The sequence below is a fragment of the Rhinoderma darwinii genome, chromosome 5 (assembly GCF_050947455.1).
Source record: "Rhinoderma darwinii isolate aRhiDar2 chromosome 5, aRhiDar2.hap1, whole genome shotgun sequence".
NCBI lineage: Eukaryota > Metazoa > Chordata > Amphibia > Anura > Rhinodermatidae > Rhinoderma > Rhinoderma darwinii.
The window spans coordinates 6463966-6483629 of record NC_134691.1 but is presented as its reverse complement, the minus strand read 5'-3'; the positions used below and the strand labels follow the sequence as shown (position 1 = coordinate 6483629).

At 47.1% G+C, this 19664-nt stretch overlaps 1 protein-coding gene across 2 annotated transcripts in view; it reads right to left on the bottom strand.

Moving 5' to 3' along the window:
- PTP4A3 (protein tyrosine phosphatase 4A3) overlaps positions 1-19664 on the bottom strand; it is a 106048-nt gene that overhangs the window by 36634 nt on the left and 49750 nt on the right. The gene's annotated exons all lie outside the window — the stretch shown is intronic.

The window sequence follows — 19664 nt, the reverse complement described above, 5'->3', positions numbered from 1 at the left end:
GTAAATAAGAATGTTCCATTCACTAAAAGCAAGTGGAGATCTTGAAAACGGTGAGGAATAATAACGCAAAGTATATTAGAAAGTTGCACAAGTTTTCATTATAAACTGTTGAATCTTCATATACAAAAGGTTACACAGAAACGCCCAGCACAGATCTATTCAGCGCGATCAGGAGTCTATACAAGGGAATTATCGGCGCCAATTACTGCTGCAGATTCCACCAGACGCGCGGAGAACGGGCCCGCTGATACCCACTACACCCGGGGGTGCCACGTGGGGCATCTGCAGTAAACATCACACGTGAGAAAGAAAAAAAAAAAAGAGACTGCAACAAGATATTCCCCAGATCGCAGCATAGAAGGGTTCTCTAACCTCCTTTTGTTCGCTCCCAGCGATCACCAGTTATCTGTGGGTAAACGCTGCAGCGCCACCACAGGAGAAATGAAGCATTACACAGTTCTCATTGAAATTAATGGAATATCCGTGTAACGCAGGACATCACGGGGCGTCCAGAGCGAGAAAACTTTTGCAGCCGCTCTCCATTCCGATTACGGCTGATGAGGGTGCGGAATGGGGGACCACCCTCTATTAACTATCTTATTTAGCAGTGGGTTATTATACATTAGACTTCCTCTAGAAGCCCAGTTTCCATTAGAGGGCAATAGGGTTTTATGAAAGCATGGGGGGGGGGGTGTGTCGTAGTTAGAAACCATAAAATCCGGGCGTATTGCAGCCATGTGAGGTGGTCCAGGGGACAGAGTAAGGAGGGACAGCACTGGACAAAGAAATCGGCTCAAATACATCAGCAGCATAAATCACTCTCCAGTTTGCTACAATGTGTCAGTGCAGGTAAAATGTATCCAAGTCCACACTATCTCAGAGAGGATTTCCAGGAGTGGATACAATTGTACAGCTTTTCAACGGACGGTGTGAAAGGTCAGTGCGAAAATAGGACATGTCCGTTCTTTTCACGCATCCCTCCATAGACTCCACTATGGGGGATGCGAGACATCGCGTCCCGCAGCGCTGAGCACGGATGCACCTCGGACGTGAAAAACTGAAGTTTTGCACGTCCGAGATGCGCAGCATTTGTATGAATCAGGCCTAAGTGTATGTTCACACGACCTGTTTTCGGCTGTTTTTCGGGCCGTAAACATCCAGAAAAACGGATGAAAAATCGGAAGCAGAACGCCTCCAAACATCTGCCCATCTGGGACATACGGTGCTCTGTTACGCCTCATTTTCAAAAAATGGCGCGTAAGGAGATGCCGACAAAAAAGTGCAGGTCACTTCTTGAGACGTTTTTGGAGCAGCTTTTCATTGGCTCTATAGAAAAACAGCTCACACGTGAGCAGCCAGGGCGATGTGAATTTCATTATGAGGTCATAGGAGGACAGGGACTCTGGATGATGGGGATCTTTACCGGGTTAGGCTTTGTTCACATCTGCGTCAGGGCTCCGTTCATGGGTTCCGTCTGAGCTTTCCGTCAGGGGAACCCATAAACGGAACCCTGACAAACGGGAACCATAGGTTTCCATTTGCATCACCATTTCAATGGCGACTGATCCGGTGCCGATGGTTTCCGTTTGTCCCCGTTGTGTAAGGGTTCCCTCGTTATGACGGAATGAATAGCGGAGTCGACTACGGTATTTATTCTGTCAAAACGACGGAACCCTTAGGCCTTGTTCACACGGCGTGTATTCGATGCGTTTTTTCATGCTTTAAGCCTCCCAATGACCTCAATGGGAAAATCGCACTTAAGTGCATATGACGCTTTTTTTTTTTTTTACGCAGGCGTTTAAAAACCGCGTCGTCTAAAAAAAAAAAAAAAAGCAGCATCAGTCAATTCTTGGCAAACGCGCCTAATTCCCCTAGTCAAAGGGAGTCCTAATTACGCCCAAAAAAAAGCGCCAAAACAACAAAAACGCCTATTTTTACAAAAATGCTAGCGTTTGACACGTTTTTTTGAGCGCCGTGCGAACAACGGTAAGAAACAGGAGACATTTGCACCGGATCCGTCAAAATCAATGGTGATGCAAACGGAAACCTATTGTTTCCCCGGATGGAAAGGTCTGACGGAACCCATGAACGGAGTCCTGAAGCAAATGTGAACGAAGCCCAACGCAGATTTTGGTGTTGAACAGTATGATACACGCGGTCCCTGATCTCCCGTTTCAGACCACACATCAAACCAAACCTCTGCGGGGGGGTCGCGGCTTTTATACCTCAATAAAGAGACTTAGAAGAACTAAAAAGGTATGATGGAAGTATAAAGCATGGTGAGCTCTGTTGAAAGACTTAATATCGCAAAAGCAAAAAGGGTAACGTCCTGTAACAAGGCTCCGGCTTTAATGTAAAGAATACAAAAAATATATGGGGTTTAGTTACATTTACGCTCCACACCAGACGCACGCAGCGAGATCAAGAAATGTAATAAAAAGCTTCAATATTAATGAAGGGGATAGAAATAATAAAAGACAAGTAATAGGTCAGATTAGAAAGGATAGTGAAAAAAGAAAAGAAAAAAGCAGGTACCCCAGCTGCACAGAGGATTTCAGCAATATGCTAACCTTGTCAGAAGAGGTGCCCGGTCCACTCATGTGATGTTAGTGAGAACAGCGCCACATGTGACAGGAGCAGAGACGTGGTGTGAGGAGGGGAATGTCACAGACCAAGATATACACAATTCTAAGGATTAGGGCCAAACCAGCAGCACAGAGTTTTTCAGGGGCGGTGCAGCGACCTGTCCACTCGTGATTTTGTCAGTAAGGACAGCGCCACATGTGACAGGAGCAGCGTCATGATGTGAGGAGGGGGGGGGGTTGGCAAGTGAAAGATCACAGACCGAGACATACACCGTGAATGGAGTAGGGTCCCACCAGCAGCACAGAGTATTTCTTGTTCAAGGCAGTGAGAGGTGTGGAGACAAGACATGGTGCAGGTTGAACGACCCCATGACATTTGGTTACATTGAGGATCTATTTCACGCGTTGCGGTCAAATCGTGCTTTTTCTTAATCCGCAGCGTTTTGCTGCGATTTCACAATCCGCGTCAATAGACCCTCAACGAGGAGAAAAACCTTGACTATTGGGTTGTGGACAAATCGCTTCTCAGTACTAGAAAATGAGCAAATTGATCTGTCCTGACGATGGATGAATCGATTTACCAATTATTCTCGGTGGTTGGATATTAAAAACGCGTCTGATTTCGGCTAACGTTTCCCTACACAGGTGAAGCCTATAGTGGCAAAGGTAGAGTTACAAAACTACAACACCCAGCGTGCCCTGAAAGCCGCCCATGCTGGGAGTCATCGCTTTGCAGCAGCTGGAGAGCCACAGGTTGGAAATCTCCGTAGTAATGAATTGTGTAGATGATACCAGAGAACAAAGGAGGGACCCCACACAATGGACTGGGATTCCAACAAAAAGTTACAAAGTATCAACGGGAAGCCGCTGCGCTACAATGTAACATGTCGCCAGGACAGTAAGACAACGCGCAGAACACCCGTCATGGGCATCGCTGCCAGCACAGACTGGTCACCCCACCCCCTGTATCTGGGTCACTCTACCCAGGAGTTAGATTTTGGCTTTAGATCATCGTTTTCCACGTTTCCTGCAGCTCGTACAAACGAGTCGAGGCGGCTTCACGGGGCGTTCGTCACATTGTAAGGATATGTTCACACACACTATTGACGGACGTAATTCGGGCGTTTTAGCCCCAAATTACGTCCGAAAATGCAGCTCAAAAGCGTTGGCAAACATCTGCCCATTCATTTGAATGGGTCTTACGATGTTCTGTGCTGACTGTCATTTTTTTACGCGCCGCTGTCAAAAGGCAGCGCGTAAAAATGATGCCCGCGTCAAAGAAGTGCCTGTCACTTCTTCAGACGTAAATGGAGCCGTTTCCCATTGACTCCATGGAAAAACAGCTCCATTTACGTCCGTAATGGACGCAGCGAAAAGCACCTGCACATGCCATTACGGCTGAAATTACGGTGCTGTTTTCTCCTGAAAACGGCACCGTAATCTCAGCCGTAACAGACGCTGCCATGTGAACATACCCTCAGGATAATGGGGTTCTTTAAAGGGCCCTTCCAGGAGGCCGGGAGATCGAGCATTGCTGATAATCACTGTATCGAATGCATTCATCTTCCTATATGTGACAATCCCATACACTCAATACTCATCTATCCAGGGCCAAATAAAGGTCTGTTCATCCTGAGCCGTCTGGTTCATGAAATGAATATCAGGGCAACAATGAATGCAGTTCAAAGTACATACAAAACAATAAGGAAAACACCGGTAAATGATCAAAATCAGGACAGGAACTAAAGAGAAACACAAACCGTTCTATGACAAAAGTATTGGGACACCCCCCACATTCCACTACAGCAGCTTTTAGGACGTCCCATTCTACATCCATAGACATTAATATGGAGCGGATCACCCTTCTGCAGTAAAACATCTTTTAGCATTACCCCTCCTCCACCAAACGTTACAGCTGGCACAATGCAGTCAGGCGGGCAACTTTCTCCTGGCATTCACCAAACCCAGACTCATCATCAGATAGAGAAGCGCCACCCCACAGAACACGTCACATAGAGAAGCGTCACTCCACAGAACACGTCATATAGAGAAGCGTCACTCCACAGAACACGTCACATAGAGAAGCGTCACTCCACAGAACACGTCACATAGAGAAGCGTCACTCCACAGAACACGTCATAGAGAAGCGTCACCCCACAGAACACGTCACAGAGAAGCGTCACTCCACAGAACGCGTCACATAGAGAAGCGTCACTCCACAGAACACGTCACAGAGAAGCGTCACTCCACAGAACACGTCACATAGAGAAGCGTCACCCCACAGAACACGTCACAGAGAAGCGTCACTCCACAGAACGCGTCACATAGAGAAGCGTCACTCCACAGAACACGTCACATAGAGAAGCGTCACTCCACAGAACACGTCATATAGAGAAGCGTCACTCCACAGAACACGTCACAGAGAAGCGTCACTCCACAGAACGCGTCACATAGAGAAGCGTCACTCCACAGAACACGTCACATAGAGAAGCGTCACTCCACAGAACACGTCACATAGAGAAGCGTCACCCCACAGAACACGTCACAGAGAAGCGTCACTCCACAGAACGCGTCACATAGAGAAGCGTCACTCCACAGAACACGTCACAGAGAAGCGTCACTCCACAGAACGCGTCACATAGAGAAGCGTCACTCCACAGAACACGTCACATAGAGAAGCGTCACTCCACAGAACACGTCACATAGAGAAGCGTCACCCCACAGAACACGTCACAGAGAAGCGTCACTCCACAGAACGCGTCACATAGAGAAGCGTCACTCCACAGAACACGTCACATAGAGAAGCGTCACTCCACAGAACACGTCATAGAGAAGCGTCACTCCACAGAACACATCACATAGAGAAGCGTCACTCCACAGAACACGTCACATAGAGAAGCGTCACTCCACAGAACACATCACATAGAGAAGCGTCACTCCACAGAACACATCACATAGAGAAGCGTCACTCCACAGAACACGTCATAGAGAAGCGTCACTCCACAGAACACGTCATAGAGAAGCGTCACTCCACAGAACACGTCATATAGAGAAGCGTCACTCCACAGAACACGTCAGATAGAGAAGCGTCACTCCACAGAACACGTCAGATAGAGAAGCGTCACTCCGCAGAACACGTCACATAGAGAAGCGTCACTCCACAGAACACGTCACAGAGAGAAGCGTCACCCCACAGAACACGTCACATAGAGAAGCGTCACTCCACAGAACACGTCACATAGAGAAGCGTCACTCCACAGAACACGTCACATAGAGAAGCGTCACTCCACAGAACACGTCACATAGAGAAGCGTCACTCCACAGAACACGTCACATAGAGAAGCGTCACTCCACAGAACACGTCACATAGAGAAACGTCACTCCACAGAACACGTCACATAGAGAAGCGTCACTCCACAGAACACGTCACATAGAGAAGCGTCACTCCACAGAACACGTCATATAGAGAAGCGTCACTCCACAGAACACGTCATATAGAGAAGCGTCACTCCACAGAACACGTCACATAGAGAAGCGTCACTCCACAGAACACGTCACGTAGAGAAGCGTCACTCCACAGAACACGTCACGTAGAGAAGCGTCACTCCACAGAACACGTCACGTAGAGAAGCGTCACTCCACAGAACACGTCACATAGAGAAGCGTCACTCCACAGAACACGTCACATAGAGAAGCGTCACTCCACAGAACACGTCATATAGAGAAGCGTCACTCCGCAGAACACGTCATATAGAGAAGCGTCACTCCGCAGAACACGTCATATAGAGAAGCGTCACTCCACAGAACACGTCACATAGAGAAGCGTCACTCCACAGAACACGTCATAGAGAAGCGTCACTCCACAGAACACGCCACATAGAGAAGCGTCACTCCACAGAACATGTCATAGAGAAGCGTCACTCCACATAACACGTCATATAGAGAAGCGTCACTCCACAGAACACGTCACATAGAGAAGCGTCACTCCACAGAACACGTCACATAGAGAAGCGTCACTCCACAGAACACGTCACATAGAGAAGCGTCACTCCACAGAACACGTCACATAGAGAAGCGTCACTCCACAGAACACGTCAGATAGAGAAGCGTCACTCCACAGAACACGTCATATAGAGAAGCGTCACTCCACAGAACACGTCATAGAGAAGCGTCGCTCCACAGAACACGTCATAGAGAAGCGTCGCTCCACAGAACACGTCACATAGAGAAGCGTCACTCCACAGAACACGTCACATAGAGAAGCGTCACTCCACAGAACACGTCACATAGAGAAGCGTCACTCCACAGAACACGTCACATAGAGAAGCGTCACTCCACAGAACACGTCATATAGAGAAGCGTCACTCCACAGAACATGTCATATAGAGAAGCGTCGAAAAGAAGCCTGTGCTTGTGATAGATTTCAGACTACCTCAGACTCCAATAGACAATGTAGTGAAGCTGGAGTCAGTGATCATTGCTGCGCATCCACATGACTCGCTAGTCATATAGTGTTTGGAGCTTTGTATATATTCTGGCACCCTAAGAGTAGACCGGCATGGGCACAGTAGTGGGTACGGAGCAGGTGGAGCCCTCCCTTACGACTGGTGCTCAGTATGGTCAGCCTGAACTCACCCCGCAGGTAAATGGATGGCGCCAATAGAGCCGTGAATTAGGTAAATAAAGCTGAAGTGGGGGCATTTCACATGGTAAATCAGGACACCTGAAGAATAAGGACGAGTGAAGCTTGTGTATCGGATGCCGCCTTTGTACTGCAGTTATTTAGGTCTGTTCCAGGATGGAGACCACAGGTGGGAATATAAAGGCTTGTACTGTGCGATGGATTGACGTAATAGACACCCAACCGTGATAACAGGACCAAAACCTAAACCAGCCGGTCCCCCGACAACAAGAACTCTCATAAACGTCAATGACCCAAAAAGCTCAGGCACCAGCGGCACGTCCCGGCGCACTGGCTCCAGTCCTGACAAAAACCTGCACTCCATCATTCTCTTCCTTGGCTAAGCACTTGGAGTCATTCTATTGTTCACCGTTATCAGCCATTTCAGCCTAGGATAAGGACGGAGCATCTTCTGACATCTGGTATAGGATCCAGCACAGACTAGAGGCAACAGAGGAGCGGCTCATCACCCACACTACCCAGTCCAACCTAATGTATAGCACCAACATATCCTGCAGCGCTGTACAGAGGTGGTCACCACTCACTGTCCCCAGTGGGATTAACAATCTGTTTCCTATCTGTATGTTTTTGGAGTGTAGAAGAAAACCGTAGAACCCCAAGAAAACCCCATGCAAACACCTGGACGGATTCACATCCACGACCCCAGCGCAGCAAGACAATAGTGCTAACCACCGAGCCACCCTGATGCTAACCACTGTACCCCCCTGCTGCAAGCTATGGTGGCGCTAACCACAGAGCCACCCTGCTGGTAGCCACTGTGCTGCTAACCACCGAGCCACCCTGCTGGTAGCCACTGTGCTGCTAACCACCGAGCCACCCTGATGCTAACCACTGTACCCCCCTGCTGCAAGCTATGGTGGCGCTAACCACAGAGCCACCCTGCTGGTAGCCACTGTGCTGCTAACCACCGAGCCACCCTGCTGGTAGCCACTGTGCTGCTAACCACCGAGCCACCCTGCTGGTAGCCACTGTGCTGCTAACCACCGAGCCACCCTGCTGGTAGCCAATGTGCTGCTAACCACTGAGCCACCCTGCTGCTAACCACCAAGCCACCCTGAGGCTAGCCACTGTGCTGCTAACCACCGAGCCACTGTGCTGATAGCCACAGTGCTGCTAACCACCAAGACACCGTGCTACAAGCGATTGTGCTGCTAACCACTGAGCCACAATGCTGCTAGCCACCAACCACTGTGCTGCTTCATAACACGGCTGTACTTTTATAAGCCTCTGACTGTAGGATTGTATCTGCTGCATGTCAACAAGACCAACGTACATGGACCAAACAAGTGGACACTGGCACAGTAATATAAATGGGTATAAAACTGTATAAATTTCCTCCTCACACGAGTTTCTTCCCATGCACTTCGGTCCTGATCACACCACATTTTTTCCCTTTGTTCAGCATGTACGAATCCCACAAAAAACATATTGCATGGCATATTTTACATGGCAGCCTATGGGTGACATGCCACTGTATGGCATACAACACCGGATTACGTCATGTGCTGCCCAATAGCCATTCATAATGTATACGTTAAACAGACGCAATTATAGTCTGACCTAAAAGTGGCATCGTTCACCCATAGACTATAGTATCCATTTAACGTACACGCCATGAACTCATGACTCCAGGTCATGACGTATAAGTCTACGGCTGCCGTCGAATCTAGCATGACGGATGCCACCGATAGGCATGAGTCACAGACAATGTAGTCAAAAAACGTGATGTAAACAGCCTAAAACATACACCGATGAGTGCCAGAATATTCTGTAGTGCTGCACCCCAAGGAAATATTATTATTACTTCACATTGATTATAAAATAAAAAACGCAACTAAAAACAAGAAACGAATAAAATCATAATAATAAAATATTAAATTAAACAATAACAAATAATAATAATAATAATTAAAAAAAAAAAAAAAACAATATTCATGGGAAGTTTTATACCAAAAATTATTTATGCAACACAAAACATTCTTAAATGATCATGAAAATAATAATCTGCGCTGACACATCCCTGCGCCGACACATCCCTGCGCCGACACATCCCTGCGCCGACACATCCCTGCGCCGACACATCCCTGCGCCGACACATCCCTGCGCCGACACATCCCTGCGCCGACACATCCCTGCGCCGACACATCCCTGCGCCGACACATCCCTGCGCCGACACATCCCTGCGCCTACATATGTGTGTTTTCTATAGATTTCTATAAAAACACCTATTTTAGGGCCAGGAATACATTCAAACTGGCTTCTAGATCGGTTCACGTGTCTCCTAAATCTACAGTATTGTCCATCAGTGAGAACTACTAATAAAAACAGAAAATAAAAACAAACAAACTAATATCATCAAATAATAATAACAATAATAAATAACAATAAATAATAATAATAATCCGGCAGTGATTTAGTATCAGAGGAGCCTAGAACCCTAAAAACCACAACTACCCCCAATATCCACACACACCTGCACATTACCCCTCAGCTCCAATGTGGGGCATGCTGGAAGCTCCCGTCTAGTAACATGCGATGTAGCAGAGGCGGCGGATGCTGAGGACTGTGTCGGGCGGGCTCGGGTCGCCTCTATCCCTAGGATTTCCCTCCTATCAGCAGCTGAGAACGTTCAAACGTTTTGCTAACGTCAAAGGTTTTCCTGACATGGATGGAGCGTGTCAGTAAATAAATAAGTGCGGCTGTGGGAAATCTGAAGCACGACAAACAGCGCAACACACTCATGTCTGCTGTGCCGGGTAACGGAGGCCTCAACCACATACCGGTGCAGACACAGGCAAGGAGGTTGGTGGGGGACTGCAGGGGGCATAGCAACCCACAATACATGCAGGTGTAGCAGAGCTGAACTGGTAACTCTTCTGCATCATGAGAACTCTTACATAGGACTGCAGGTAAATATAAACTCGACTGCTTTATGTTTAAACTACAGAAACCTCTCATCACCCATGAGCTGAGCCAAACAAACTCAGCACTGCTGCATCTCAAGAATTCAGTTCAGTTGCCGGACACACAGCAGAGAGGGGTCAACTTGGACGGTTTGATCTTTTCTTTTCCCATTTATTAGCCGAGCCAAATGACAAAACGCAATACTGACAAACTCAGCTCTGCTTCATAACCTTTGAGGCAAGCTTATTTGGCACCATATCATAATAGTCCTGTATAACAAAACCAGCTCAACTACATCTCATTAATGCAGCCCAGCAACTACATCCATACACACGTAGCAGAGAGGAATGTCATTTAACCATTTAATGCATCATGGTAACTCACTAATGGAGATCAGTGGAATGGTTATCCAGCTTTCCACAGACCCTGATCGGCAGTTCTATTATTTTCCTCTCTCCTGCTGCTCCGCCATCTCTCCTGACAGCCCCATAGACCTGACTGTTTGGATCAGGTGAGGGGGGGATAATCCACTGTCCGACACCTCTGGTAGACACTTATTGCCCGTGGGAACAAAGGATGGGGGACAGTCAGGAGCCCCACATATGTATGAGATATATACATATATATAGATTAGATTGTCGGCTTTTAATTAATGTGCATTGCCAGCTTTCGTGTCAGTCTTTACTGCAGCTCTAGCATTTTATTCCAGAACCCGGATGAACAGTGTTAGGGGATGTTCACACGGGTCGGATACGCGGCAGACATTTCAGACACAGGAAAATCCGTCTGCATATTCCCACTATTGACGGATTGACCTCTGCGTAACAACGGGCGACAGAAAAAAAACTACAACTTCGTACTCATTTTTCCTACCATCATGTCTTCCGGCAGCTCTATGCCCATGCTGCCCCCTGTGATTGGCTGCAGGGATCACGTGATAAAATATCAGTACAAATGGATAGCCTGGACACAAGAGTAGCCGGAAGAGCAGGGATGCATTGCTACGGCAGCGCCGCGAGAGGTAAATATAGGGTTTGTTTTTTAACTAGCGGTAATATCAGCAAATTTTGCAAACAGTGGCATTTGTTGCGGAATTGAACTAAAAAAGGAAGACCAATGCAACAAATGCGCAGCAAGCACGGATTGACATGCTACGACTTAATCAATTTCCGCATGTCTTTTTCGCAGCATGTGGGAGAGATTTATTAAAACCTCATCTACTCTGCTGTTACTGTAATGCGCTGCCCGCAAATCCAGATGGAAAATCTGCAGCGAACACGCTAGGTGTGAACTCAGGTCCATGCAGAGCTTACAATAGATGCAATAAACCCCGCTGCATCTGTAACTGCCATCTATGGGGCCCAGTGCTGTCACTAGCACCTAGTAGCCCGTAACTAAACCCCCGAATATTTGGCCCAGTGCCCCAGTGTGGTCCGGCTGACCACCACATTCTATTCGCAGATACAGTTGAATACGATGGCGGAGCAGGCAGCTGACAGCTCTGTGCTCCACTCACTCTTGTAGGCTTCATGCGATGTTAGTCCTGCAACCTATGAGACGCTGGGACAGGATCCCTGTGCAGGCCGGCATGATGACATCTACGCAGGGGGCCCGTCTCCGTCTCGTAGGCTGCAGGACTAAAGTGGCCGAGGAGACAGACTGTGCAGCTTTGTTCGTCGTGGGAACGGGGAAGGTGAGAATATATTTTAATACTGGGGCACTTATACTGAATGGGGGTTTTTACTAAGTAGGGGCTATTAATGGGGGTACCATTAATGAGTAGGAGGCACTATGACTGAATAGGGGCCATTCAGGGGGCACAATTACTAATTAGGGGCTATTTAGGGAGGTATCATTAATGAGTAAGAGGCACAATTACAGAGTGGGCAAAACGGAGGGGCAGTTTCTGTCTGGAGGGCACAAAGTTGGCACCAATACTGTATGTCAGGGAGCACGATTACTGTGTCAGGGGCACAAAAGAAGTGGGCACTATTACTGTGTGGAGGGCGCACGGGGAACTATTATTTTGTGGGGGGCACTATCAGTGGTCGGGGATATGCTGAAAAGTGAAGATCAAAGACGCAGAGACTAGTCGAGGCAAGGAGAAGTTATCATGGCTGTCTGGGACGGGTGAGGGAAAAAAAACATAAGTGAACAACTCTAAAATCGAGAAGACGTCACCTGTGAGTCACTGGATGCAACTGTATGTAATCACATAGTCTGCAGCGTGATAATACGACAGAGCGCCAGTGTAGAACTTGTACGTGACCACTGTATAGACCAGGGGTCTGCAACCTTCAGCACTCCAGCTATTGTGGAAATACAACTCCCAGCATACTCTGTCAGCCAAAGGCTATTATTCCAGCTGAAGGCTGCCAGGGCATGCTGGGAATTGTAGTTTCACAACAGCAGACACGCCAAAGGCTGCTGACTCCGTGTATGGCGAGATTATGGGGTATATTGATCTTTGTGTTGGTGATATGTGGTCATGATGTGGAGGGATTATTTGATCCTTGTATACTGCTATTATTTAGTCACTATGTAGTCATACTTTTATATGATATAGTGGTGTTATTCACTAACATTGCGGAGGTATTATATAAACAAGTGGTCATGGTGTGGGGGGATTATTGGTTATATTGGTAGTTATAAGTCATGGTGTGGAGGTGTTTGGTGACTGTATATAGTGGCAACAATATGGAGGTCGTATTGTATAAACACGTGGTCATGTTGTGGAGGGATTATATAAACAAGTGGTCATGGTGTGGGGGGATTACTGGTTATATTGGTAGTTATAAGTCATGGTGTGGAGGTGTTTGGTGACTGTATATAGTGGCAACAATATGGAGGTCGTATTGTATAAACACGTGGTCATGTTGTGGAGGGATTATGTGGCCATTGTATTATTTGGTGACTATTATATATACACATTAATGTTGATGACAGAGTACATTACACAGGGGCAGGGCTGATGGATCTATAGGTACTGGCACCGCAGAACACATTTTCATTATAAGGGGATATCGGGGGGATAGTGCACTGCTGAGCCGGTGTATCTAAGGCCCCATGAACACGGCCATGCCCGTAATTACTGGGCACGATTGTGGGCACAGCCGGCCGCCCGTATTCTCAGATCCGCAATTACCGACGATTTCTACGGTCGTGTGCATGGGGCCTAAGCCTGGGATGTGTCCTGAACTTCATATTATAGCTGTGCTGTATTTAATACATATTTTTTGGGGGTGGAGGGGTCTTGGTGCTCGTATCCCTGATCTTTTTAGACTCTGGCAATGCCCTGATGGAGCCTCCAGACATCCCAGCAGTGAAAGTAGATGATGTGCGCCTGTGACCGCGGATCAAACGAACCAGAAACCTCCACGAAAAACTTTTTTTTTGCTGGAAAGTGTTTTGGAGCAGAGCGAGGGACTCCAGGCATTTCCTGCTCTTCCACATCTCGGTCTGCGTTCAATTAGTGATGTCAATGCCGGCCCCCAAAAACCAGGGAGTGCGTCCACAGGGGAGTCCAGCTCGCTACAGCTGCTCTCCGTTACTGATATCGTGCGCTTTACAGCGTACACAGCCCAGACACTTACTGGCAATGATGATCGTCACTGCACTTCGGGGTCAGGAGTGGAACCTGCTCTTACCATCCATCTACCGGAGGGGGAATATGACATATCTGACCGCGCCATATACACAGTCCATATGTCCGAGTGCGGTAATTGTAGCTGATAAGTTGTAATGCAACGTTCTAATATACTCATTTTTAAGATCTCTTCTTGCGGTCAGTGAATGGGGACATTCTGGTTAACATCCAGAGGTTGAAAACCTGTAGAGACCGAATACTTCTCACAGCTGAGGGTTTGCTACAGTTGAAACCAGTCTGGGCAATCCTCTGTGAGCTAAAGTCTGCGCTCTCTGTTGGTACATTTTACATGAACTGATACAGTGTCGCAAACTATCAGAACATGAGCGATGCTTTGTATAGCTCACATAGGTTTGCCTAGACTGGATACAATGTAACAAACCCTCAGGTCATCAAGACAACCCCTTATCTGAAAACAGCCACACTACTGGAGAGCGGTTATCACTGGGAATGCTTTATCCAGCCATCGATTTACCCTGAAGCGACTGCTGGGTATTTCATGATACCCATGGAAATGAACGGACGACCATGTAGTAAAAGACAAACCAGGTCCAAAAAAGATAGAGCTGTAGGGGGTAATTTAAGGAGACAACCCTGTTAATACATCAGCAGAACAAATCTCGGTCTCCTGTCCTGATAGTTTGTTACAATGTATCAGTGAAGATAAAATGTAGCAGTCTAGACTATAGGCTGTTTGCTCACAGAGGATTGCCTAGACTGGACAATTGTAAAAAAAGGTCAGGACGGGATTTCAGCGTGTGCTTTTCTCATTCACCGACAGCAGGCAGAGGTCTTAATAGTGGTAAAATTGAAAGAAAGCATATTACAAAAGTGGCAGAACTTTCATTATACAAGGATGTATTTACATAATGTATCACTGTATCAATCTGGAGACCAGGGAGAATTAGCTAGAATTGATACACTGTAGCAAAAACTCTGCTGTGAGAGGTATCAGGTCAGTACAGATTTTCAGCTTCTGAATGTAAACTAGAATATTCCTCTTCATCCACGAGATACAGAGAGGTTATGACGCACAGATCCTAAGGAGATCGGATAATTTACTTCAGCCTCAGATGGAAGCACCAAGTGGAGTTTTCCATGAATGCCTTTAATCCGGTATCAACGTGGGAGGATCGGCTATTCTGGATTATCAGACGGCTCCAGAAAGGTCATTATTATGTTACTATAAACTTTAATGAGAGGAATTTTTTTCATTGGTTTTCCCCTGCTCCATCTTCTCCAGAGTGCTGGATTATCAGAAAATAGTCCCACAATCCACCTTGCCTTCATATAGCGAGCAGCAGCCCCATGTCAGCGGCGGAGCGCATTCATTCACAACCTCCACAGAGAGTCATTGTTCTGCTTGTGGAGAAGAAGGTTTTAATCAGAGGACCACCCTGCATTACTCGCCGGCCGGGGATCAGGAAGGGGGGGCACAAGGACGTCCTTCCTGCACATGGAAATACTAGAGGAGGAAGAGGGAGGAATCACAGCCTAAAGTGTCCCGGCAGGAACAAAGAAAAATGAAGGAGCAATTTCTACAATTAATGGCATTCCCATAAAGATTATTCAGAGTGTCTCTCCCATCATGCCTCAGGATGGAGCACAGATTTCATTTGCAGTGCTCACTGTCGCCCCCTACCAAGTAATATACGGTGTGTGACAGCTGCCAAGAGGAGCGGGTGAAGGGAAGTGACAACTGCTCTGAGCCCATTTTTGGGTTACAATAGTGGTTGTCGTCAGGTGCTACATCCGTACTAACATAATACTGACCCCCTACACGCAGGACAAGAAGTCCTGAGGACTGGGGAAAACCACTAACAGGACCTTTCTGAGAACAAAGCAGCAAAAATATCCGGCACGTCAGCTATTTGGTCTTTTGTTACTGGCATCGAACGTCTACATTAGTATTTACGAGAAGAATAAGTAACTTTCCCGGCCCCGGTTCGTGGAGAAGGTCCCCGCACTCCTCCGCTTAAAGGGGGTTTCTGGAAATAAAGCGTAATCATAGTAGAATGAAAAGTCCCACAACTCGCTAATATACTGTGTGTTTAAAATTCTCACCATTTTCAAGATCTCTTCTTGCTGTCGCTGAATGGGTAACTTGGGAATGGGTAACTTCCTGTTATCAACCAGAGGCTGAAAATCTACACAGACCTATCTAATCTGTCTCAGAACCGAGGCTTTGTTTCTGTTGTATCCAGTCTAGACAATCCTCTGAAATCTAAATACATCAGCAGCACAGGTCTCTCTGCTGATAGTTTACCTGCACTGATACATTGTAGCAAACTGTATCAGTCTGGAGTAACGTATGTTTAGGTCACAGATTTTTACAATTGTATCCAGTCTAGACAAAGCCAGCTGTGAGAAGTATTAGGTCTGTATGGATCCCCAGGGAGGGTTTCTTTGGATTGACTAGTAGGAATAGCTATTTAACATCTCTGCTTGCTGCCAATAAATGGGAACAATGTGCACACTCAGACACTGGGAACTCATATAGACCTAAAACTTCTCAAAGCAGAGTTTGTGAGGGCGGGCTCAGCAGCTAGAGGGCGGGCTCAGCAGCTAGAGGGCGGGCTCAGCAGCTAGAGGGCGGGCTCAGCAGCTAGAGGGCGGGCTCAGCAGCTAGAGGGCGGGCTCAGCAGCTAGAGGGCGGGCTCAGCAGCTAGAGGGCGGGCTCAGCAGCTAGAGGGCGGGCTCAGCAGCTAGAGGGCGGGCTCAGCAGCTAGAGGGCGGGCTCAGCGGCTGGCACGGTTGCCTTGCATCACTGGGGTCCTAGGTTGTAACATCTACATGGAGTTTTAGGTTCTTCTCGTGGGTTTCCTCCAACGTCCTGATCAAATAATTGGCTTTTTATGGAATTGTACAATGGGGAGAGGGACTGTAAAGAATCTTTGTACAGCGCTGCACAATATGTTGGAACTATATAAACAATAGGAAATAAATAAATGACTAAGTCACAGAATTTATTTATTTCCTTGCATTTAGAGGGAAGTATCAGATCAGGCAGCCTACGAACCGCTCATCTTCCCGTCTTGGTGACCACCCAGTTATACATGTACAGGTGTGGTTACAGGAAATACCAACTGCTGTATAAGAGACTGCCTTTCTATGCTGCACAGACTTGTTTTAGGTCCTTTCCACATAAGCACCAGGAAGCAGAAGATGATTACATAAAATACAGGCAGTTTCAGGGTTGGAAAAAAAACAAAACACCAAGACAAGGGGGAAAAGCATCCGGAAGTAACATTGTAAGGCTATGATTACGTGTGTTGAAGGGTCCGTTTGGGGTCTCAGTTGCAGATTTCCCATCAAAATTTACAAAATAGTGCAGCGTGCACAGGTATTTTTCCCTTCAAAACAACGGACACCTTGGCAGAACCCAACAGACCCCCATTGTAAGTCAATGGGGTCCATAACCATTGGTGACTGATCTCGCACTGCGACGTGGTTTCCGTGATCAACAAAAGCCGTGACGCAGCTGTAAACAGAGCCGGAGTTATGTGGCGACTGTGGTTTGGGGGATAGACTTATTTATCAATGCAATCACAAACGTTTTCTGGTGCCCGGTGGACCCCATTTAATTCACTTATATTGAGGTTTGTCGTGGTATTCTTCGTTTTCAGCGCTACGAGTAACTGTTATTCTAACCGTCTCATGACCCTACTTTATGTGGTTTAATATCAAAATCCAATATCCATGTGATAATAAATGCCCACATGGAGTTTGTTTGCTGCATGAGAGGCCCTGCGTGCCCATGGGGCTCCCTTTTACATCATTGACGGATGAGGCCACACAGGGGTCATGGGATACGGCTGTGCTATGATGAGCCCCGCGCCCTGCTCCATACCCGCCAGGAAGAAGCTCCGAAGTCAAAACAAAACAGAATTTTTTCACTGCCAAGAAAATAAGGAGAATATTCAGTCGCTGGCACAAAAACAGCCGATTTACAAAAACACTCCGCAGCGTTTTATTCTTAGGCAGCGCGATTCACGCTCAGCGGCTCCTCGGAAACACAACGTTCCAGCGTTACCGCAACGTGCTGTGAAAAGGTGCAAGAGCGACTTCTACCCATCAGAGGGAGCAGCAGAATACGGCACATCTCACTAAGGTGACGGCGAAGATACAGAATAGAAGCTCCAAATGCATTTACATCCGTTTCACGTCTCCACATTATTCGGGGGTCAACGCAGAAACAAGAAACCGAGTATTACTGATGGATAAACAAGGTACAGACTGGACCTTTCCACCCACACATCAATACAATTCCATTCTGAAATACTCTGTGCTGCTGGGAATACGGCTCCTTCTACTATATAATTCAGTATTTCAACTTCCACAAGATGAGCACAGTCCTTCTGAAATACTTTGTGCTGCTGGGAATACGGTTCCTTTCACAAAATCAGCACACTCCTCTCCAAAAATACTCTGTGCTGCTCAAAAGCCTACTTTCTCCTCTATGCAACTCTCCACCTGTGACCTCTTTAAATATCAGCATATTCCTCCCCTGAAATACTCTGTGCTGCTAAGAACACAGCTTCCTTCACTACATAATTCAGTATGTCACATTCCACAAGATCAGCACTCTCCTTCTGAAATACTCTGTGCAGCTCATAACCATTATTTTCCACTAGGTAACGCTCAGCCTGTGACCTCCCACAAGATCAGCATGCTCCTCTCCTGAAATACTCTGTGCAGCGCATAACCATACTTTTCCACTAGGTAACGCTCAGCCTGTGACCTCCCACAAGATCAGCATGCTCCTCTCCTGAAATACTCTGTGCGGCTGGGCACCCTGATCTGTCCAGTATGTAACTCTTTGTCAACATGCACAGATCTGCAGGTCAATACAAACAAAGTGTGAAAGTCATCATGGGAAGAACTGGGCAGACTAGGGGCATTCCTTGCCCCATAAAACCGGGTCTTTATTTGAAGAGGTGCATGCGTCCCCCATAACATCCCCCCACCACCGCATCCACTTCTGCCCAGCCGCTATTAAATAATTCCAGCCCCTTAGGCTATGTTCACACGGAGTATTTTGCCGGAGGAATATCTGCCTCAAAATTCCGTTTGGAAATTTGAGGCCGATTTTCCTCTCCCTGCACGCCGATTGTCGCTGAGTTTTTCGCCCGCGGCCATTGAGCGCCGCGGGCATAAAACACAGCGAAATACGCTTTCTCTGCCTCCCATTGAAGTCAATGGGAGGTCAGAGGCGGAAAGGCCCGAAGATAGGGCATGTCGCCGACGCCTCCCATTGAAAATCAATGGGAGGCATTTTCGGGCCGTTTTTGACGAGTTTTGCGACGCGGTTTCCGCATCAAAAAACTCGTCAAAATACTCAGTGTGAACATAGCCTTAGGCTGGTATCACACGGAGTTTTTGATGGTTTTTTTGTGCCAAAACAGGAGTGGAAACAAAAAGGAGACATATCCGTCTTTCCTTTATACTTTTTATTCTTTTTGGATCTACTTCTGTCTTTGGCTTAAAAAAAAAAAAAACGGCTTTAAAACCTGCCTGTGTGAATCCAGCCTTAGGCTATATTCACAGTTTTTTTTGCAGGTGGAATTTCTACCTCAAAATTCAATTTAGAAGTTTGAGGCAGATTTTCCTCTCCCTGCACGCAGCAGCGTTTTTCGTGGCGTTTTTCATCCGCGGCCATTGAGCGCCGCGGCCATAAAACGCAGCGAAATACGCTTTCTCTGCCTCCCATTGATGTCAAATGGAGGTCAGAAGCGTAAACGCCCAAAGATAGGGCATGTCCCTTCTTTCTCCCGCGAGACGGTTTTACCGCTCGCGGGAAAAAAAAAAAAAAAAGATGCCTCCGCCT